Source organism: Lithobates pipiens, unplaced genomic scaffold, assembly GCF_037356315.1.
Source record: "Lithobates pipiens isolate NorthernLeopardFrog02 unplaced genomic scaffold, aLitPip1_a1.2 Scaffold_19, whole genome shotgun sequence".
Classification (NCBI taxonomy): Eukaryota; Metazoa; Chordata; class Amphibia; order Anura; family Ranidae; genus Lithobates; species Lithobates pipiens.
The window spans coordinates 244,769,172-244,792,887 of NW_027507764.1; positions in this window are offsets into that span (position 1 = coordinate 244,769,172).

The window sequence follows — 23,716 nt, forward strand, 5'->3', positions numbered from 1 at the left end:
AGTGACAAATGGTCTAAGGACAGAATTCACAAAACAGCTTGTATTCTCAGTTATGTTACCTTTCCCATAATTTCCCAGAAAAAAATGGAACCTGGAGGGTTCCTCAAATTTCTGTGTGTCTTTGGCAGAGCATAAAAACTGGCAACATGCTGGTATCCTGTTCTAAAGAATTCTGAAATCTTAAAGTAGAGCTCCAGCCCCCCCAATGGAAAAATTAAAAGTCAGCAGCTACACATAATGTAGCTGCTGAGAACACTTACCTGTCCTGGAATCAAGAGATGTTGGCTCTCCTGCAGATGTTTCCATTGGCTCTTGGGTGCTTCCGCTGCCATTGCCTGTAAGGGAAACCAGCAGTGAAGCCTTATGGCTTCGCAGCCGATTTCCTACTGCGCATGCACAAAGTGCGCTGCGCTTTCTGAATGGCGCGGCGGCACGGAAGGAGAAGGGGTGCTGAACTTCTGACTAACCTTGCCGCAGCGAGGCCCGGTGGAGGTGGGAATGGGTGCCTGTCAAAAAACAGGTACTCGCACCCCCTACCCCTCCAAGGTGCCAAATGTGGCACCACTTTTGGGTATTATAGTATTTTTTTATATATTCCTCATCTACTAATGCATACAATTTCTGATCATACTATCTCAACTGCAATTTCTTATATCGCTCCTTAGTATTTTTTAACACATATTCTCAATATTAATGGTGACTATGTTGCCCCCCTTATCCGAGGGCTTGATGATCAAATGTTCCCTAATCATAAAATCCTTTAAAGCCCTATTTTGCTAGTTGGTGAGATCAAAAACCTCATCACCCTAAATTATTATTTTCTCAATTTCAGCTGTAGCTTGTAAAAAATAAAACTAAAAAGACTATATATTGAGATTTTACTCTCTACTCCCAGTCAGTCCACTCCCGTCAGTTAGAAACACCTCCCTGGGGAACACTTCACCCCTTGATCACCCCCCCCCCCCCTGATCACCCCCTAGTGTTAACTCCTTCCCTGCCAGTGTAATTTATATAGTAAATAGTAAGTGGCTATTTTTAGCACTGATTGCTGTATAAAAATGTCACTGGTACCAAAAAAGTGTGAAAAGTGTCCGATCTGTCCGCCACAATGTCGCAGTCCGGCTAAAAATCGCTGATCACCGCCATTACTAGTAAAAAAATAATTATTATAAAAATGCCATAAATTTATCCCCTATTTTGTAGACACCATAACTTTTGCGCAAACCAATCAATATAAGCTTATTGCGATTATTTTTACCAAAAATATGTAGAAGAATACATTTTGGCCTAAACTGATGAAAAAATTCGTTTTTTTTAATACATTTTTTTGAATATTTATTATAACAAAAAACTAAAAAAAAAATTGTTTGTTTTTTTCAAAATTCTTGATCTTTTAAAAACTGCAGAGGTGGTGAAATACCACCAAAAAAAGCTCCATTTGTGGGGAAAAAGGACATACATTTTTTTTGTGTACAATGTTGCATGACCATGCAATTGCCAGTTAAAGCGACGCAGTGCTGTATCACGAAAAATGCCCTGGTCATTAAGGGGGTAAATCCTTCCGGGGCTGAAGTGGGTGTGCGTTCTCGGCTTCTGGGTGTTATATCAGGATGATGCCCACACCTGCAGGCATCAACCCGATACCGATTTTTACAGCGGGCAATTGGCTTTCCAGCCATAACAACCGATACGGCTAAAAGCCGCTCGGCTGTTATGCCAGAGGAGCGGGAGGGGATACCCCCCTCCCGCCGCCTCCCGGCGCTCTTACGGGTGCTTCCGCTCAATCGGGAGCACCGATCGCACATCTGATGCCTCCGGCAGCTGGGCAGGGACTGGAATTAAGCCGTAAGCGGTTTCAATCCAGTCTCCTAATAGTAAACACGGAAGCGACGTCATGACGTCACTTCCCGTTTAATCGGCTGCCAATGGTGCCGGATTTAAAAATATATACACTATTCAGAATCACAGAAAACGGTGATCTGAATACTTTGAAGTGTAAAGGAGGGATTTTAGACCCCAGATCCCTCCATAAAGAGTACCTGTCACCACCTATTACTGTCACAAGGGATGTTTACATTCCTTGTGACAGCAATAAAAGTGATCAAAATGGTATTTTATTTTTTAAACTATTTATTAAAATAAATAAAAAATAAAACATTTTTAAAGCGCCTGTCGTCCCCGCGAGCTCGCGAAGCAAAGAAAACGCATACGTAAGTCGCGCCCGCATATGCAAACGGTGTTCAAATCACACGTGTGAGATATAGCCGCGATCATCAGAGCGAGAGCAATAATTCTAGCACTAGACCTCCTCTGTAACACTAACCTGGTAACCGTAAACATTTTTTAAAGCGTCGCCTATTGAGATTTTTAGGTACTGTAGTTTGTCGTCATTCCACGAGTGCGTGCAATTATAAAGTGTGACATGTTTGGTATCTATTTACTCGGTGTAACATTATCTTTCACATTGTGCAAAAAAATTGGGCTCATTTTACTGTTTTGCTTTTTTTAAGTTCATGAAAGTGTCCCTTTTCCCAAAAGTTGCGTTTAAAACACAGCTGCGCAAATACCGTGTGACATAAAATATTGCAACAATCGCCGTTTTATTCTCTAGAGTCTCTGCTAAAAATATATATATAATGTTTGGGGGTTCCAAGTAATTTTCTAGCAAAAAATATGGATTTTAACTTGTAAACACCAAATGCCAAAAATAGGCTTAGTCATGAAAGGGTTATTAGTGCGTTCTGGCAATCCAGCAGGGTGGTACTTGTGATGTCATCGCGTGGGTGGGCAGGGCTGTTTGAAAACTGGTCTGAAGGACTGGAGTAGAGAGAGGTGTTTTGAATCACTGTGGATGCCAATTCTTGCCTTATAAGAGCTCTTTTGTTTTTTTTATTTGGAGATATAAGTTCACTTTTAGCCCCCGTTCACACCTAAGTGAATTAGATGCGGCTTACACAGCATCCAATTCGCAGGAAATTTTAAAATACATTAATTTTAATGCATCTGGTTCACATATGTGCGTTGCATTCGCAGGGCGCATTGCACAAAAAACGTGTGCGTTTTCTGGGCATTGCTGTGTGAATTACAAGCCCATTATCTTCTATGGGAACGCATCTGATTCGCAGATACATTCCGTTCTGAACACAAATTATCCCCTTCTCCTTACTACACCTCCCCCTCCCCCCATCACTGATACGCAGCTAAAATGCAGAGAAACCTCTGAACAACTGATTTTTATCTTCGCAGTGAAACCGGAGCTTCAATTCGCAACGCAAATGTGTGAACCCGTAATTAATATGCTACCTTAACTAGTATTAAAGTGGAGAGCACTAGAAGAGCCTTTCTATTTTTGTGCCTGAGAGGAAAATTAAGTTTGTCTGGAGCCCGTGAAAACAGAGGGGAGATTTGATGGCCAGAAGGATTTGGATTTGACACTCTTTCGCAGACTTTCCACCCAACGTGTTTTGCCTCACTGGCATCATCTGGAGCGGTACACAATTGTTACGTCTTCTCCTGGAATCCTTTTTAGCCTCTCATAGAAATGGAGCACACTCAGATGCCCATATACCTGGATAACAAGCGCCATCTAGAGGTCATGTGCCAAATTGTACTGTGGACTATCTTCTCCATATGTGGGTGCTGCAGTACATTTTAGGGTTAGTTCACAGTAGAGTGATCTCTAAAGAACAGTTTACGTTCAGACCCTTTCCAGACAACATTTGACAAGTGGTAAGGAAGTGTTGTATCACCCCCTCACAACCTGTTTTAACCCTTTAAACGCTGCACTAGTATGTCGCAACAATGCACATTGCATAAATCGGTGGGGCGGTTGCAGGGCACCCCCGTTCAGTTGAATGGATTGTGTTCAGTGGGTGGTACTGTCAACTGAATGCAATAGCAGGGATAATTTCTCTGGATGTGGCATATGTACTTCCCTCTCTACTGCCTTTGCAACATATCAGGAATCTGTAGGGGGGGTGATGCATCTCACTCATGCGTTTTACCTCCCCCAAACACAGGTGTAAATAGACCCTTAGACCACTTGTGCCCAATACAAGGTCACATTCGATCCACCGGGCTGCATGCAGATGGCCGGTGGGTCACATGCCGCCGGCAGGTTATTGGGCACCATGAATAAAGCAGAGCAGCAGTAGGAGCCCCCACCACTGAATGAGACTGTACTGTGGGTAGAGTTATCTCCACCCACAATACAAGCAAAACCCTGGCCTGGGGAAATAAAGAGTGGCGCAGGAATGTGTGATGGGGTTAACTTTCACGGCCAGCTCACAATACAGAGGAAGGAGGGGGATTAAATATCACTGTCCCTGACCACCAAAGCAGGGCGGGTTAAATAGCACTACCATTGACCAACAATGTGGGAGTGGTTAATTGTATTGACACCAGGTGAATTATATTTGTAATTACTGACACCAATACTGGGGGCTATTATTGTAATCACTGACACCAATACTGGGGGCTATTATTGTGTCCACTGACACCAATGCTGGGGGTTTATTATTGTGTCCACTGACACCAATGCTAGAGGTTTATTATTACATTCACCACACTAATGCTGGGGATTATTGTACTCCAACTTCAGTGTACATTGCAATACACTTCAAAAATTGCAGCAGGAGCAAAGTTTTGGATGCTGAGGTACAAAAATGCGCTATTTGTGTTCCTCTATAATTTTCTGGTTGACCACCACTGCCTTATCAGATCCTCAGATCCATGTACCACTGCCGTCTAACTTAGATGTCAATAGCCACCTAGAGACCAAATGACATTGTAAATCACCTATTCCTTCCATATATCTATATGGGTATTCTGTATCCTTAGATCTATGAGTCATGACAGCCTAACACCCTGAAGCCTCGTACACATGTTAAGAATATCGTACGAAGGTTCTTCAAAATGGAATCGTATGCGAGCCTGGAATCGAATCTGCCTCCTCGTGCACACGTTAAAAATATCGTAGGAATGTTTTTCAGAATTTAATCGAATGAGCGGCGTAGTATATATCTGAAAATTCCCGTGCGATCTACTCAAACGTCCCATGTGCGTAGGCACGTTCTGCACAATTTTTTTCTGAAGTTGTGCAGGCCACACCTTAGGGTTCGGAGTGCCGGGGAGATCGTTGCATACGGATATGTGTGTTTCTTTCGTGTGAGGAATATTTGGAATATACGACAGTTGTCTATGAAAATTGAATTAGCAAACACTTTCACTTGTCACACTTGGAGTTTTGGCCATCCAAAATGTTAAAAAAAAAAGAAAATAAAAAAGAAAAGGAGCACACGATCAAAACAGTGGCTGCAGAACCGAGAGAACTATTCTCATATGTCGCTGCTGCGTGAACTACAAGAGAATAAACCTGGTGATTTCAGGAATTACCTCAGAATGGAAGATTGATGCTTCCAAGCATTGCTGCAGCTTGTGAAACCAGTAATTAAAAAACAAATAACAATTATGCGGCAGCCAATCATTCCAGAGCAGAGGTTAATTGCAACACTACACTATCTGATGACCAGGTGAAGTCTGCAGGACCTAAAATTCTCAAGAGGAATTTCACCATAATCACTGGGGAGAATCATACCTGAAACCTGCAAATCTATCATCGATGCGCTACAGAGAAACTATGTCAAGGTAACTTACCTCCACATATTATAATTTATTTTATTTAGTAGTTTATATAGTAGTAGAGAGTGTGTGTGTGTGTGTGTGTGTGTGTGTGTATGTATGTATATACACACACACACACACTCCACAGGGTATCAGGTACCACTGATGACTTTACATGCCCTGAGAGATAGAAATATATACACACACACACACATATATACACATAAACACAAGCGGTTGTATAGTCAAATTTTGTACTTTAACCTACAGTTAAAGCGGGGTTCCACCCTAAAGTGGAACTTCCGCTGATCAGAACCCGCCCCCCCTCCGGTGTCACAATTGGCAACTTACAGGGGGGAGGGGGCGGAGATACCTGTCAAAGACAGGTATTTACACCCACTTCCGGGCATAGACTCCCATGGGAGTCTATGTCATTTCCTGTCCTGCCGCGCTGTCTGCTGGGACACACACGGGTCCCAGTGACAGCGCGGACAATTCCTATTGCGCTGCGCGACTCGCGCATGCGCAGTAGGGAACCGGGAAGTGAAGCCGATTCGCTTCACTTCCTGATTCCCTCACCTAGAATGGTGGCGGCAGCAGCCGAGAGCCGAGCAATCGATCAGCCTCGGCTGCCGGCATCGCTGGAACCCGGGACAGGTGAGTGTCCATTTATTAAAAGTCAGCAGCTGTAGTATTTATAGCTGCTGGCTTTTAATATTTTTTTTTTAGGTGGAATCCCTCTTTAAGCATATAATAACTTCATTGTAGGTAAAAAGAATATCTTCTAAACCTGTACGATTTAGGAGATATTCCCCTCGCAATGAGCCGCTGACTTCAGCGGCGAATGCGCACAGGGGATTCTTGGCTGAAAGTCCGGCAGACGCCAGACCTTGCCGGGAAGAAAACTCCCACGCGCATGCACGGGAGTGATGACATCGCGGCTCCGGCCACTCACAGCGCCGGAGCTGCGATACCCGGAAGACACGCAGAGGGAACATGTGAGCTCCCTCGGCATGGACCAAGTGAGATGCCGGTGCCTTGTTCTAAGTTAAGTATTTCATAATTAGCTAGTATGCGGTGCATACTAGCTCATTATGCCTTTTCCCTTGCAGGTGTAAAAATAAAAAATAAATAAAAGTCAGCGGGTTTACTCCCGCTTTAAAACGATTAAAAAAAAAAGTGTTTTAAGTCAAGTGCTTATTACTCAGTTTTTTTTCCTGTTATGCCACGTACACGAGTAAAAGTTAGAGAGCTTTTCATCGTATATTTTGATCGTGTGTATGCCCCACCGGACTTTTTACGTCGAAAATTTTGATGGACCTAGAAATGGAACATGTACTAAATATTTCTGACGGAACCAATTCCTATCAGGAAAACCTTTTGTTTGTATGCTGTTCTAACGGACCAAAAACTACGCATGCTCTGAAGCAAGTACGAGACGGAAGCGTTCGGTGTGGTAAAACTAGCATTCATAATGGAGCTAGCACAAATTCTGTGATGTTTTAACAATCTTATTTCTTGATTATTTCTACTGATCTGATGAATAATATTGTATTTTTTTAAAGCCCGAACGCCATAATAATGTTTACAATAATTTTTTATAGTCATCTGTTATTTTTATTTTTTAATAATTCATCAAGATCTGCTCCTTTTTTTTTTTTTTTTTTTGATTATTGAAAAATTATTTTCTAGTGATCTCCATATATATATATATATATATATATATATATATACCGTATATACTCGAGTATAAGCCGAGATTTTCAGCCTCTTTTTTGAGGCTGAAAGTGCCCCCTCGGCTTATACTCGAGTCACCGCTGTCTGACTGCTCGATCAGCGTATCGAGCAGACAGACGGCGGACATTAAAATTCAAAAGCCGCGCCTCCTTCTCCGCCTCCGCCTGTGATAGGCGGAACACTGAATTTCCCAGCAGTCAGTGTTCCGCCTATCACGGACATCCGTTCATTCTCATACTACGGACGAGTATGAGAGGATGTCCGTGATAGGCGGAACACAGGCTGCTGGGAAATTGAGTGTTCCGCCTATCACAGGCGGAGGACGGAGGCGCGGCTTTTGAATTGTAGAATGGCCGCCGAGAAGAGCGGCGATCCATCGGCACGACACGGGACGGAGGAGGCACGGGACGGAGGAGGCACGGGACAGAGGAGGCACGGGACAGAGGAGGCACGGGACAGAGGAGGCACGGGACAGAGGAGGCTCGGGACGACGGCGGCTCGGGACGGAGGCTTGGGACACAGGTAGGCTGGACACACACACAAGGCTGCACGGACACACACACACACACACACACACACACACACACACACACACACACACACAGGGATGGATGGATGGATGGATACACACACACACACACACACACACAGGGATGGATGGATGGATGGATGGATACACACACACACACACACACACACAGGGATGGATGGATGGATGAATACACACACACACACACACACACACACACACACACACACACACACACACACACACAGGGATGGATGGATGGATACACACACAGGGATGGATGGACGGACACACACACAAGGATGGATGGATGGACACACACACAGGGATGGATGGACGGACACACACACAGGGATGGACGGACACACAGGGATGGACAGCCATGTCTCACCCTCGGCTTATACACGAGTCAATAAGTTTTCCAGTTTTTTGGGGGTAAATTGGGGGCCTCGGCTTATATTCGGGTCGGCCTATACTCGAGTATATACGGTATATATATATATATATATATATATATATATATATATATATATATAATATTTTTTTTTTTGTTGTGTGTCAAGTTCCCACAATAACATTATTATCTTGTATTTTTTATTAATCTCAAGGAGGTTGGTGTCCCTTGTTAATTTGACATTTGTCTTCCTACTCACAAACAAACTGTCCTATTTGAATAAAAACACATAGGCAAGTATTTTCAGAAAATAAAATCTCCATTTATTCTGGGTAACAAAATAAAAAGGAAGACAACACCAAAGAAACTTTTGGAATTTGCAAAGCCTTTTGGCCCAGAGGGCACACATCAAGTCTGTGGAAAATGTAATTGTTAGCTTAAGGAGTCCATATCATTTTGAGCACAATCTGGTCCAGGACTCCCAGAGATCAGGACCAGCAGCAGATGACATGTATGTCCCCAGGCGGTGGTACTACACCAGCGTGTGTCTTCTGTCAGACCAGACTTTAGCCAGGTCATCGCTTTCTTCTCTTCACTGCAGCCTTCCCTCCACACTTTCCTGCACCCTTCCCTGCAGCCTTCCTTGGAGGCTGTGGCTCTGGTGGTGGACTTGTGGCAGGAGGAGGATGGGCGAGCTTATAGATATGGCTGTTCTCAGTCAGCTGACCCGTCAACCCTGTCTTCAGGGCCTCACCAAAAATTCCCTCACAGAGGAGGCTATGGCCCTCCTCCAATTTCAGCAATATAGTTGCTAGATAGCAGCCATAGGCCTCTTCAGTGTCGGGGTGGCTCCTGAGGACATCACTTGCTTCCCTAAAGAGGCCCAGTGCTACCTCCTCCATCATCATCCCCTTCCTGGGCCTTTTGGTTGTAAGGCAGAGGGGAGGCACCTGTGATTGGGTGAGGCTCCTACTGGGCCCGCCCTCCTCTTGGTTGACACTGGGCCCACCCTCCTCCTGGCTGACACTGGGCCCACCCTCCTCCTGGCTGACACTGGGCATGGCCTCCTCCTGGCTGACACTGGGCACGGCCTCCTCCTGGCTGCCACTTTCCAGACCCTCCTCCTGGCTGAGCTCATCCTGTGTATAAAAAAGGGACATCGTTTTAGTTTTGGGTTCATCAATCACACACAATTTTCAGCTCATGACTTTCAAATTGAATATTAATAAATAGAAAAGGCTGTCATTCTGACCCCTGCCTTTTTCATTCTTGTCACAATCATTTTTGGCCCCTACTGTCTATTGATATGTAAATCACCTTTTTAAAAATCATTAATTTGTTATCAATTATAACATCTAGTTAACATCATTAATATTAGGACAATAAATTTGTCTACAAATAATATACGTAGCTCCAGCTGGGCACATCCACTTGTTCCAGGATGGAAGGCCCAGGTTGTTCTTCGTCAGCCTCTGCTGGGGTTGAGGGAAGGGTGGAGGGAAGGCTGCAGGGAAGGGTAGAAAGAGATTCCCTGGTTTTAGTCTGGTCATCCAGAAAACGCAACACTTGCGCTGCTGATGCTCCTGATCGGAGTAATTTCTGGATCTTATGCTCCTTCTTATACACGTTTCTCAAGATCCCAATTTTCTTTTCCAAGAACACGATGGTTGCATCGGGAACCCAAGTCTTCACATACCAGAAATTTCTCCTAGCTTGTTTATTATAATTTAAGCTGTGTTTCACCTCCCACAAATTCCTCATCACCCTGTACTTGTAATTCTGGGTCCTTAAAGTGATTCATATTTTCTAGATGGTAAAAAAACTGCGCAAATCAAATAAATACACTTAAACTAATTAGATAAACCAGTCCCAAAGCGTCAGTTAATGTGAGATATAGGCACAAATAAAATGAAAAGTATAAAATTATGCTAATTACAGTCCAAAGAATTATTATGATGTATATAATTCAATGCTTGAACAAATGGAGATAAGTTTGGATCACCATCACCTTGTGGAACACATGCTTACCAGATCGTAAGCCAATTATGCAAGTGACTTTAACCCAGCCCAGGCCTTTAGTTTTGCAGGAAGACACAATAATATGATACTGCAATGTGATAGTTGCAAGCCTCCTAGCACAGGTTGGCGTTGATTACACAAATCATGATTTCTTATCAACCAAAAAGGAAAAAATATACACCATAGCGTAATATTGTCAAAAAAAATGGAATAAATGTACAATATATGCAGTTGCACTTACAGTATGAAAAACAAAAAATGCACAGACAGAAAACCACCCATTGGATGAATCACAATTGAGTGTACCACCACCACACAGAAGGTCTCCTTACCAGATGCCAAACCAAAAAAAGCAGATGTCCCTTTAAAAAAAAAAAATCCTCGGCTGGAAACAGACATGCAGCTTGGTTGATGAATGGAAAGAAACTCCCAGCAGAGAATCAAGTATTCCATATAACCTGTGGTATCCGTTGGTATTAGCCCAAAGAGAGGATACAATACACCATAGTGTAATAATGTCAAAACTTAGTTTTTAATATAATAAAAAAAGGATGCACTTACAAACAATAAAATCTTGCACAAAAATAACGAAGCCGGCCGCAATACAAAAGCTCCTCAATGAGACGGCATGGTGACGTCAGCACATACCTCCTCAGATGCTTTTGGTCATAACTAATATTATCAATGGGGAACGGGCAGTTGAATCACCACCTAATATACTACCACACCTTGGTCTGAATCCTGGATGCAGAACTCTCAACGCCATCTTAGTTAAAACTAACACTACAGATAAAGACCCTATCCAAATCATTCAGACAACCTTTAGCCAAAAAGCATTCTATTTCCACAACCATATAATGGACATGGAAACGGATACTACAAAAGGAAAAAATTAAATAAAAAAACGTATATTTGATAATAAACGTTCATCACTGTTAAGTAAATAAACATCGATGAAAAAAGATCACAAAACCATGGTGCAGACTAGCAGACTACAGCCTGACACAGAGAAAAAAAATTAAAATAATGAAATGATGAACATAAAAACATATATATATATATATATATATATATATATACTGTACTAGTGTTTGATGGTGGGACTACTTTATACTCTAGGTATAATAGTACTCAGCACAGGGACTTAGGCCCCTTTCACATTTGTACGACCTGAAAGTTGCGAGACTTTGATGCGACTTTAAGCAACGCTGGTGTAATCTTGAAGTCTATGGACGCAGGAGTCGCAGGGAAAAGGTGTGCAACTTTCCCGCAATTTTGTGTCAGCAATTTTGATGCCATTCCAGGGAATGCCTGTGTAAACCTGAAGTCTATGGACCTCAACTCGCATCAAATTCAGACCAAAGTAGTACAGGGACTATGTTGAAGTCAATGTGACTTGAAGTCACACAGATATGAATGGTACACATTGAAAATCGTGGGGTATGACTTTTAATGCGACCCTGATGTCCAAAGTTGCACAAGTGTGGCTCAGCCCGTTTTTGTGAGCGATTTCAGAGACATCAGTGCACTTTAGTCTAGTGAAATCACATAGGTCATAACTGTCCCTGATTGAGAACAAAGTCTCTCTGCCCCTCTTTCCTCCTCATTTGTCCCTCATTTTGTTCTGATCTGTATAGTTGTATATAAAATGCACTTTTTATCTTTCAAGGGTTTCCCAGCGCCAAACCTTTTATCTAATTTCTAAATTGTTTTGTTTGTAAATTTCCAAAGCTAATCTAAAGGAATATTATTAGTAAAAAAAAGCACTCCCTGAAGTCGCCCAAAGTAGTGCAGAAACTACTTTTGGGAATCGTTGTGGCGTCACACCAATTCGGACAGTTCCATTGCCATCAATAGATGGCGATTTGGCCTGCAATTTGACTTGGCCTGCGATTTCACATGCGTGAAGTTGCATAGATATTAGAGCTGCACGATTCTGGCCAAAATGAGAATCGTGATTTTTTTGCTTAGAATTAAAAGATCACAATTCTCTCATAATTTTCGCAACGTAAAATCTTTTACATTATCCCCAAGAAATTGGGCTAACATTACTGGTTATTTTTTTTTTTTAATTAATTAAAGTAATTTTTTCCCTAAAAATTGGATTTGAAAGACCACTGCACAGTGTGATATAAAATATTGCAACAACCACCATTTTATTCTCTAGGGTCTAGGTATATATAAAAAATATATATAATGTTTGGGGGTTCTAAGTAATTTTCTAGCAAAAAAAATTATTTTAACTTGAAACCAACAAATATCAGAAAAAGGTTTAGTGTTTAAGTGGTTAAACTTTCCTCACTAAGGACCCTTTCACATGATGAAAATCGATCCCCGCAGGAAGATGACAGGTCTGTCTCTGCACACTAAAAAACTGACAGGCGGACCTGAACGGAACGGCGATGTGAAAGAGGCCTTACACAGAAGTCTATTTAATTGACAAATTGTTACAATGTTCTAGTTAAGTTCACTGATAAAGAATGTTCTAATTCTCTCCTTTCTTTTGATGGTGGGAGGAACTTGACTGGCCTGCCTTGACTGAGTCCTGACCTCAACCCAATAGAACACCTTTTTGGCTGAATTAGAGTAGAGGCTGCGAGCCAGGCCTTCTCATCCAACATCAGTGCCAAGCCTCACAAATGCACTTCTGGAATAATGGTCAAACGTTGCCATAGACACACTAAACCAGGCTTTAACAGGCTTCCCAGCCTCCAAGAAGCTGTTCTAGGTGCAAAGAGTGGGCCAAATCAAATTGTAACCCTACAGACTAAGACTGGGCTGCCATTAAAGGTCATGTGTGTGCAAATTCATGTGTCCCAATACTTTTGGCTAGATAGTTTATCTGGCAAATTTTACAAAGGTGGTGTAACCCTCCTACACATAAACACTACATTTAGACATAGTTGTAGGACAGGGAAGATGAGACAACTTCTCTACATGAAGCTGCGTGTTTGGGAATCAAACCCAAACACTTGACAATGCTAAGCAGAAGTTCTAACCTCTAAGCCACAGAGCTGACACATGTGAGAACCTCTTACACATAAATCACAAATACTGCATTTCTTTGGACAGGTGATGGAATTACATTACTCAAGAGTTATTCTTTTTGATTTATTCTGTGATATTTGGTGGTTCTTTGTAGGTAAGGGTATAGGGGGTTATTTACGAAAAGGCAAATCCACTTTGCACTGAAACTGCACTTGGAAGTGCAGTCGCTCTAAATCTAAGGGGTAGATCTGAAATTAGTGGAAGCTCTGCTAATTTTATCATCCAATCGTGTGCAAGCTAAAATGCTTTTTTTAATTTTCCTTGCATATTCCCCTCGGATCTACAGTGACTTTACTTCCAAGTGCACTTTTAGTGCAAAGTGGATTTGCCTTTAGTAAATAACCCCCATAATGATATTAGTAGTGAATAGTGATATTATCCTCAATTTTTTGGGAATTACATTTTGATTTCTGATGTTGGTACACATAATCATAATTTGAGCCCAAAAAATGTGATATTTGGAAATAATAAAAAGCACAAACAATTGTGACTCATTTTAAATTTGCATCAACAATGGTATTCTTTGTGGATTGTAAAGACACCTGTGTCAGTTTGGGTAAAGATTGTTGTGAGATGGAGAGGAACAATGAAAGTGACAGAGAAAAACAGGAACATTGTATACTTAGCTTTCCGTAATTTTCCTTTCCTGTCGCATCTTCATGGCAGCATACACTCTGGGTTGTGACTCCGCCTCCACAACCTGATAGGATCACATAGCTATAAGCCCTTGTACACAGGGTCGGAACATCCGATGGAAAATGTCTGATCGGACCATGTTGTCAGATAATCTGACCGTGTGTGGGCTCAATCGGACTACTTCCATCAGAATATCCGACCAACAAAGTATGAGAGCTGGATATAAAATTTTCCAACAACATGATCCGATGCCCATCAGTTCCGATCGTGTGTAGCCTAGTCCGACAGACAAAGTGCCACGCATGAATTCTGAAACGTAAGCGCTCGGTCAGGTAAAACTACCGTTCATAATCGATATAGCACATTCATCACGCTGCAATGTTAAAAATTCTTTAATGTAGCGCATTTTCTTTTTCTTTATAATGCTACAAGAATGAAGTTGTTTTGCTGCTCATATTCACAGACACTTCTCCCAAACTTATTTCTTTATTCTTTTTCCTCATTTCATGAATACAATATTTTAATTCGTCACATCTCCCCAATCTTTTTTTTGCCTGATCTCAGGGAATCCTGGAATTTCTTGCTCTCCCTCAGATATGTACACCTCAGGGCACCAATTTTGGCCATCACATAGGTCATGTCTGCCGTGGCGAGCATGATCTTCACTAAACCAAGCAGTTTCTCCAGCACTGCCTTCCTGTTTCTTATTAGGTCCTTAGAAAGGGGGTTGTTCATCTGCCACAGGCAGGGCAGCTCCCTGAGCATATCAATAATTAGCTCCATAAAATGTGGTTCCTTGAAGGGATCCATCTTCTCTGCAAGACACAACACAAGACAAACCCTAATAATGTCAGGCTAAACTCTCCTAATCTTGTCCCAATATAGGCCTCAATCTAGAAGCAGTATAGGCTAGTGATCTACCAAGTTAAAATTGTACCTTTGTTTGAACGATCGGCGCGTCAGCTCCTCACTCTGCTCACAGATCGTACGTACGGCACACGCGTGTTGCGTTTTATATACAGTGCGCATGCGTTAAACTCTGCCCGCCCCTGATGCTCTTTCTAGTCTATTCCCCGCCCCTTCTCTTTCGGTGCAGTGGGGAGAGCACATGGTGGAGACACAGCAGGGGCATGATCAGAATTCCACTAATGAGGAGGAGGATGAGGAAAGCCCGGAGGCTGAAACGTCCTGATCCTGGAGGAGAGGATTTAAGGCCTCAAATATGTCTTTTGGAGAGATGTTGGAGATGGTGGACATATTGAAGAGGAACGACTATGATGGGAAGTATGGACCTTACCCAAACCCAAATATCAGAAAGGCCAAGATCATGACTAAAGCTGTGAAGAGTCTTCAGAAGAATTTTGGGGTATGACGATCCAATGATCAACTGAGAAAACGCTGGTCAGACCTGAAACTGAGGGAGCACGATCAGTACAGAAGGATCAAACGAGTTCTTCAAAAAAGTAAGTAGTTGTCGTGTGTTCATATCATTATTATTGCTTGCATACTGCTCCGTGTGCTTTGATTTAATGTTGTACAGTTTAAAATGGCCACTTTCATGTTCATGTGTTCAGTCGTTCGTAATAAACGTCGTTCGTTAGCCCACTCCAAAGACAATGTTTTGCCAAGTTGCACTTGACTACATTTGTTCACACAACAGGTAAGTATTCCAGCTTTAGAAAGTGTCAAAAATAATGTTTTCAACTTTGAACTCTGCCAAAAAACACAATTGTATGACACTTCCAAGCAATGTTTCATATTCCTATTTCTGCCCTCAAATATCTGAGACCACAGCTTCTGGTAAGCTAATCAATGTATGCCTGCATATTTATAATACACAGTGTTTTTTTTTGTTTTTTTTAGGTGATGTGGATGTTGTGGAAGAAGAATTGCATTTTAACAGTGAAAGTGCCCAGATCCTCATTGGGGAGATAATGGGGTGCAATTGCGATTTAGAGAATATCCAGAAAAAACATCAATGATGTTTAGCAAAAAATTAAGAACATCATTGATGTTTTAGGGAGAGTCTGAAACACCCAAAACTAGCTAGCATCCATTTAAATTTTTCTAAAACACTTTTATATTTTTCGAAAAGCCACATTTGGAAGATTTCTGAAGAAGAGACTGTCATCTCATCTCTCTCTGAAATCGGGTTTGCACTGTTGTAGAAAAAGGCCCCAAAAAACCCCAAATAAAACCTAGGAGACACCTAAAACAAAGGCAAGCAGTAAATGAAAACAAAGATTATTGGAGTTTCAAAGAAAAAAAATATTTAAAAAATGCCTCTCAGACATTGTCTGGCATATCAATGGCCCCCCTACCCACATATCCTGATCTGACCTCGCAGGCGCTTTGGGGGGGCAAGCCAGGACAACCAGCTTCAAGGGCCCTCAGGTTGACATTTTCTAGTAAGTCTGCATCAGGCCCTCAGGCCCAACTGAGGCCACATAGTTTGGTGTTTGGTGAGTGTTTTTTCAAAAAATTGTGCAGAATGCAGCATGAAAGCACAATATGATTAAGTTTATATTCCGCCATGTGGATTGGAGTTAAAAATAGGCAGAACCGGCTGGCCATTATCCCGAAAGTGTTCTCCACTACTCTTCTGGCTCTGGCCAGCTGCAAATTAAAGATTCTTTGGTCCGGGGTGAGGGTCCTCATCGGGAAAGGCCGCATCAGATGGTTTGCCAGAGCAAACACCTCATCCACAACGAAAATGAAGGGCAGTCCTTCCACATTCTCCTCTGGAGGTGGCAAGCCCAGACTGCCACTCTGGAGACGCCAGAAAAAAAGGAACAAATGGAAGCACATTTTGACATTCTGCTATTACCTATCAAGATAATAATAGGAGAAAAAAAACTTTAAACTGTAGCATTTGAAAGTATTGAGGCAGGCCCTTGCACTACATGCTTTGGTGAATTCATCCATAAATCTGACCAGAAAAGAGGTAGGTATAGTGTGTATTGGGTTTGGCAAAGTCAGCAGATAGAGGATTGCTATCAGCTGACCTAGCAGTTGGGGGGAGGGGGGTTCCTAATGCGTTTGGCCCACCAAAAAAAAAAACTTTGGCACTCTGCATGAATTTAAGCACACATAACATTTGTACACATTTTAAGGAGTGTTTAGGGGAAAGCAATACTATGGAGCTGACAAAATACATTGCTAAGTGACTAGGCTATAGGTTTATGGGCCCAGAATAGCATGCTGGGGAAGTTAGTGAAAGAAAATATGCATGAAGGACAAAAAAGAACTTTAAAAGCTTCCAGCGTGCATGAGGACAAAGGGGCACAGCATATCAATTACAGCATATTGCAATCATGGTAATTAGGGAATGAGGAAAGAAATCCAATACATTAGCAAACATTAAATACATAGAATGTGATGTTAAAGGAGAAAACTTACAATAATATAGTCCTTCTGCAGGACCTGTATGATGGCAGAACAGGTCTCTGGAATAATTATTCCCAGAGCCTGGGGGAGATGCCTGTGGAGAAATTGAGGTCCTGAAGACTTCTCCCTGTCTCCAAGTACTGCAATGTGGCGATGAGCCTGTGCTCCGGAGTGATGGCTTGCCGCATGCAGGTATCCTGCCTGCTGATAGAAGGGGACAGCAAAAATCATCAGGATTATTCTCCCAGATCTCACAAAGCAAAAGCATGTGCGAGAACTGGTCACACTGGAGCAACCAATTATTGGTCCATGAACTCCTCTTTGCCCTGTTCATGGACTGGGCTTGTGTCAAAGCTAAAAGCCCAACACCAAGCCCCTGCACAGCACGAACTCTACGATGAGTACGTACACGAAACATGGCTTAAAACGGTCGGCTGGTCAGAACAGACAACAGAAAGCGGCAAGAACAGTAAGGCCTGAAAGAACTAACTGAAAACCAGAAACGAGCGGACAATAAGCACTGAAAATCAAAGTGTACTATATACCTAGATACAGTCCGCAATGACCAACAAATGCGAACTGACTACACACACTGATAATCAGATACACACCGACAAGCACAAACTGAAGAGCAGTAACGATCTGAAGCACAAATCTGAAAAGCGTGAATCGTCTCTTACCAAACTTCTACTAACACGCGATAAAGATCAGCAGAAGGAGCCCAAAGAGTGCCGCGCGTGCTGCTGAACTTCCCTTTTCTAGTCCCGTCATACGCGGTTTACATCCCTGCGTTCTTGTCGACAGGAAATTACGACAACTTTTTCCGACCGTGTGAAAGCAACACCACTTCCGGAATAAATCTGTCGGAATATTTCTGACGGATTTTGTGGTTGGAATGTTTGACCGGGCTAAGATGACGAGACGGCCCCGCCTCAGTATTCTCCGTATATATGAATCGCCTTCAACGGGTGGGTCGTTGTATGCTGCCATGAAGATGCAACAGGAAAGGTAAACTACGGAGAGGTAAGTATACAATTTTCCGGTTTCCTGTCGCATCATGGCAGCATACACTCTGGGGACTAACTCGCAGACTGGGAGGGAATGCAAGAAAAAAATAAATTTATTAACAAGAAACAGAGGAGTTGGCCTGGATGACGGCCCTTCCAAAGTCTACTGTTTAAAGTCGTGCAGAATCCACCTTATGATCGCGAGACGGCCCCGCCCCAGTATTCTCCATATATATGAATCGCCTTCAACGGGTGGGTCGTTGTATGCTGCCATGAAGATGCAACAGGAAAGGTAAACTACGGAAAGGTAAGTATACAATTTTCCGGTTTCCTGTCGCATCATGGCAGCATACACTCTGGGGAGTAACTCGCAGACTGGGTGGGAATGCAAGAAAAAAATAAATTTATTAACAAGAAACAGAGGAGTTGGCCTGGATGACGACCCTTCCAAAGTCTACTGTTGAAAGTAGTGCAGAATCCACCTTATGATGCAATATAAAGATGTTTCTGGAAGACCAGGTGGTCGCTTTACAGATAGTCTCCGCGGAGACCCTACAATAGGCTGCTCAAGAAGTTGCCACTGCCCTGGTGGAATGCGCCTTTAAGCCCTCCAGAATTTGTAGTTCACTCAGCGAGTAGGCCTTTTTGATAGTCTTCACCAGCCATGAGGCGATGGTGCGAGCCGATGCCGCCTGACCTTTCCTACAGCCATATGGCACAATTAAGAGGTTTTCCGATCTCCTGATCGACTCAGTTGCTGAAAGATACTTTAGAATGTTACCCCTGACATCCAGAGGATGAGGATCACCTTGATCTGTGACAAAGGCTGTAAGGTTGATCCCCTGAATAAAGTGGAAGGAGGAGGACACCTTAGGTACAAAGCGGTCCGAAGGCCTTAGAACTATTCCGTTCGGATAGACGACCAGGTATGGTTCTTTGGCCATCAAGGCTTGCATCTCCGAGACTCTTTTTGCTGAAGTTATGGCAATCAGGAATGAAACCTTGAGTGTCAGATCCCAAAGGGAGATGTTGTCGAGCGCAGAGAACGGTTCCTTAGACAAAACTTCCAAGACAACTGAGAGGTCCCATATCGGGAATGAAGGTTTCCTAGGTGGCCTCAGTTTAAGGCAGGCCCTCTGAAACTGGATGACTAAAGGATCATGTGCCCATTTGAACCCGGTCAGAGCGGATAAGGCTGATACTTGGACTTTCAGGGTACTGGAACAAGCCCTTTCTCTAGGCCTGACTGCAGGAATTCCAGAATTTGATAGGCTGCCAGAGAAGATATGTCCCAACCTTGTTGTTGAGAAAAGGTGGTAAACTTCTCCCAGATCCTTCGGTAGGTGTTGTTGGTAGTCGGCTTCCTAGCCTGAAGCAATGTCTCCACTACCCTCTGAGAACAGCCCTGTTCTAGATACCTAATCCTTTCAGCCTCCAGGCCATCAGATGTAGTCTCTCCGGGTTTCGGATGTAGAAACTGGCCCTGAGAGAGCAGGTCTGCTGACAGCGGGAGAGGAAGCGGATCCGCCGTGTTTAACTGAAAGAGAGTAGTGAACCATGGCCTCCTTGGCCAAAAGGGGATCACTGCCACTACTAATGCTGCCAACCTCTTGAGCCTCAGAAGGAACCTCGGAAGAAGGAAGTTCCAGGGATGCTGAAGACAATATACTCCCTCCGCTGAAGTCAAGGGGATTCTTGATAGGAACCTCTGACATTTTGCATTTGCTGGTGTAGCCGCCAGATCTATGTCCAGTGGGCCCCAGGTCTGAGTTATGAGCGTGAATGCTTGGAGACCACTCGTTTTTTAAAAAAAAGCTTCTGCTGAGTGAGTCGGCCAGGAGATTCTCGACCCCTGGGATATAGGTCGCTCTCAGGTCCAGTAGGTTCAATTGCTCCCACTCCATCATGGGGCGAACTTCCTGCATCGAGGAGGAGCCTCTGGTGCCCCCCTGCCTGTTGATGTAGGCGATGGCCACCCTGTTGTCCATCCTCAGGAGGACTCGTTTCCCTCTCAGGTGAGCACTGAAAGCCAGAAGGACCTGAAAGGCTGCCTTCATTTCCAGTATGTTTGAGACTGAATCTTGGATCCTGAATGGCCAGCGCCCCTGAGCCGCACGATGTTGCTAGTTTGCCCCCCATCCCTCCAGGCTATCATCCGAGGTTACCTTTCCTGAGGAGGGGAGACTAAATACCTGCATGTCCTCAGATTGCAGAGACAGGTCCACCACTGCAAGGATTGTTTGACCTCCTCAGAGATGTAGATCAGTTGGCTCCCATTGGTGCAGGAAAGAAGTTTGAAGTGGTCTCGCATTCCATTGGGCCCACTGGACCATAGGGATGGTCGCAGGCAGAGAGCCTAGGAGACTGGGACATGCTCTGGCTGGTAGGAATGTTCCTGAAATTACTCTTCTTACCCTCTGAATCAGTGGGTAAATCTTCTCTACCGGTAGCTCCACCGTGTTTGTCCGGGTATCCAACTCGGCACAAAGGAAGATCATCCTTTGGGTGGGACGAGCATTGCTCTTTTTCAAGTTTATTAACCAGCCCAGTCCTTGTAGTGTGGAAACTAGGACCTCTCGATGCTGGATAAGGGACTCCTGGCTGTTTGAAAGGAGGAGGATGTTGTCCAGGTAGTGATGGACTCTTAATCCTTTCTCCCTCAAGGACGCTATCACTGGTAGTAGGACCTTCGTGAAGGTTCTGGGGTAGTAGAGATCCCAAATGGGAGGCTCTGAAACTGAAAGTGGCCCTGATTTACCGAGAACCGAATGAACTTCTGGAAGGCGACATGGATGGGAATGTGTAGGTAGTCCAGTCCCCCAGATTTATGGCTTGGAGGATCGATTGTAAACTTTCCATCTTGAATGACTCCACTTGGATAGAGCGACTGAGCTTTTCAGACCCAAGACTGGACGGTGGTCCCCTGATTTTTTCTTGACCAGAAATAACAGGGGGTAGAATCCCCGTCCCCTCTGTGATGTAGGTACTTCTATTATTGCTTTCTTTTGGAGAAGCTCTTGAATGTAACTGGTCAGCAGTAACCGGTTTTCCCCTGATGGTGGAAGTCTGGTCAGACAAAAATGGTCCCTTGGGGGACGTCCTCTGAAAGACCACCTGTGCCCGAAACGGACAGTGGCCACTGTCCATGGGTCCTTTATTGTCTCCGTCCAAGCCAGCTTGAATTTTGAAAGCCTTGCCCCCACTACCACTGGCTGGGCGGGCGCACCTTCAAAAAGACTTTTGGTCACTGGAAGTGGGAGTTTTGCGTTTCTGGAATTTCATAAAAGATGTTTGGGGGTTCTTCCAGCTCCTCCTGTATTTTTCCCCAGCCTATATGGTTTTGCATCCCTGTATTTGTCTAGCAGATTACGCCTAAAGGGAGGAGGCCTCTGTTGCTTTGGTTTCCTGTCTGATGGTATAAGTCCCGACTTCCCACCGGTCACTTTTGAAATTGCTGAATCCAGCTTTGCACCAAAGAGATTCTCGCCGTCATACGGGATGTGGCACCAATTAGATTTAGAGACATGGTCCGCCGCCCAGGGTTTCAGCCACAGTGCACGCCTGGCTATTACAGGTGCCAACATGGCCCTTGATGCCGATTTAGTGTTGAAAATATTTTTATTAAGACATGTCAAATAAAAAAAAACAATAAACAGTAACCATCATGAGGCATATGCAGACAGAAACAGTAACTGAGGTACAATTACAGGAGACCGGCTAACGACAAACGGCCACAGCCGGTCCCTGACAGCAGGCTTGGAGAGTAGAAAAGACGGCCTGTGCTCCGATCCCTAAGGTCACAGTAGGGAGAAGCACCCATGGGTTACTACATGATGCAGTTTTTAGACAAGATCATAAAAAAAAGAAAGAACAGAAAGGAAGAGAGGAGAGAAAGGAGCAAAGTAAAGAGGAGCAAGGCAGTGTAGGGGAAAGCTAAATAGCAGAAGAAGAGGAAGAAAAAAGGGGGAGGAAGGGGGGAGGGGGGAAGGAATTTGGGTAGGGGGGGTAGGGTAAGGGAGAGCCCACAGCGTCCTCATGCGTTTAGGATTTGGTTCATTAAAGTGTCAGAAGAAGAGAAGCGGAGCCAGATTGACCACTGAGAAACAAATTTGGTGTAAGTGTCATTGTCCAGTGCCAACATCTCCTCCATTCTCATGGTGTCATTCATAATCGATACCCACCGTGACAATGGGGGGGTGGTCGTCGTCTTCCAATAGGCAGGTATCAGCTGCCTAGCGGAGGACATAAAGAAACGGAGCAACCTTTGTCTCTGTGATTTAATAGACCCTGGCAGAATAGAGAGTAATGCAATTTTTGGAGAGATAGGAACCGGGGTATCAGCCAAGAGATTGTAACATTCAAAAACCTGTGTCCAGAAGGGGCGGATCCTCTCACAGTCCCACCAGACATGCATGTAAGTTCCGACTGAAGCTTCACAGCGCCAACAGGTGGCCGGGGTAGACGGGAAAATCCTGTGCAAAGTAGCAGGATCCCTGTACCACCTGGATAATAGCTTGTAGTTCTTTTCTTGGGAGTAGCAGGAGATTGTTGACTTATGTGTGAAATGAAAAGAGGTATGCCATTCCGGCACAGAGATGTCCTCACCCAAATCCGCAGACCACAGCCTGGTGTAATGTGGGAGTTGATCATGTGCTAAAGTCTGTAGTAGGTTATATAAGGAGGACAGTAAGTGTTTGGGAGTTTCAGGGAGCGAACACAGTTCCTCGAAAATGGTAAGTTTGCGATGTATCTGAGAGGAGGAGTGTAGTCGTTTGGCAAATGCGGACACATGTAGGGCCGTGAGCCAATCACCGGATTCTGTCACAGAGACCGGGGTGCCCTGAGAGGGGTGCACAAAGGTACGGGCCTGCGGCCAATCTGTGCGCTTAAAAGGTCCTAGGGAGGCCGCCCCCGCACTTTGTGGCAAAGCAGGATGGTCAAAGAGGGACGTCAAGGGGCCCGGGTCCGAGGAGAGAGTGGAGTTTAGTCCCGTCCTGTACCACATCGTCAGAGAGGCCAAAGTCAGAGGGGACAAGGAGGTCATACGAGAGTAGCCCAGGTTATAACCCCATGGAAGGGCTCGGAGATCTACAGGGGAAAGGTCCTGTTCAACAGACACCGAGGCCTTGCAGGAAGGGCGAGAGAACCACTCAATGATGCGAGTCATATGAGTGGCCTTATGGTAAGTCTCAAAGTCAGGGAGGCCTGTGCCTCCCAAAGTCTTCGGGATCGTCAGTAGTTTAAATTTAACCCTGGGGAGGCCCCGGCTCCACAAGAATCTGATTGCCAGCGAGCGTAGGGAGGTAAAAAGCGCTTGATGCCGATTTAATCACATCC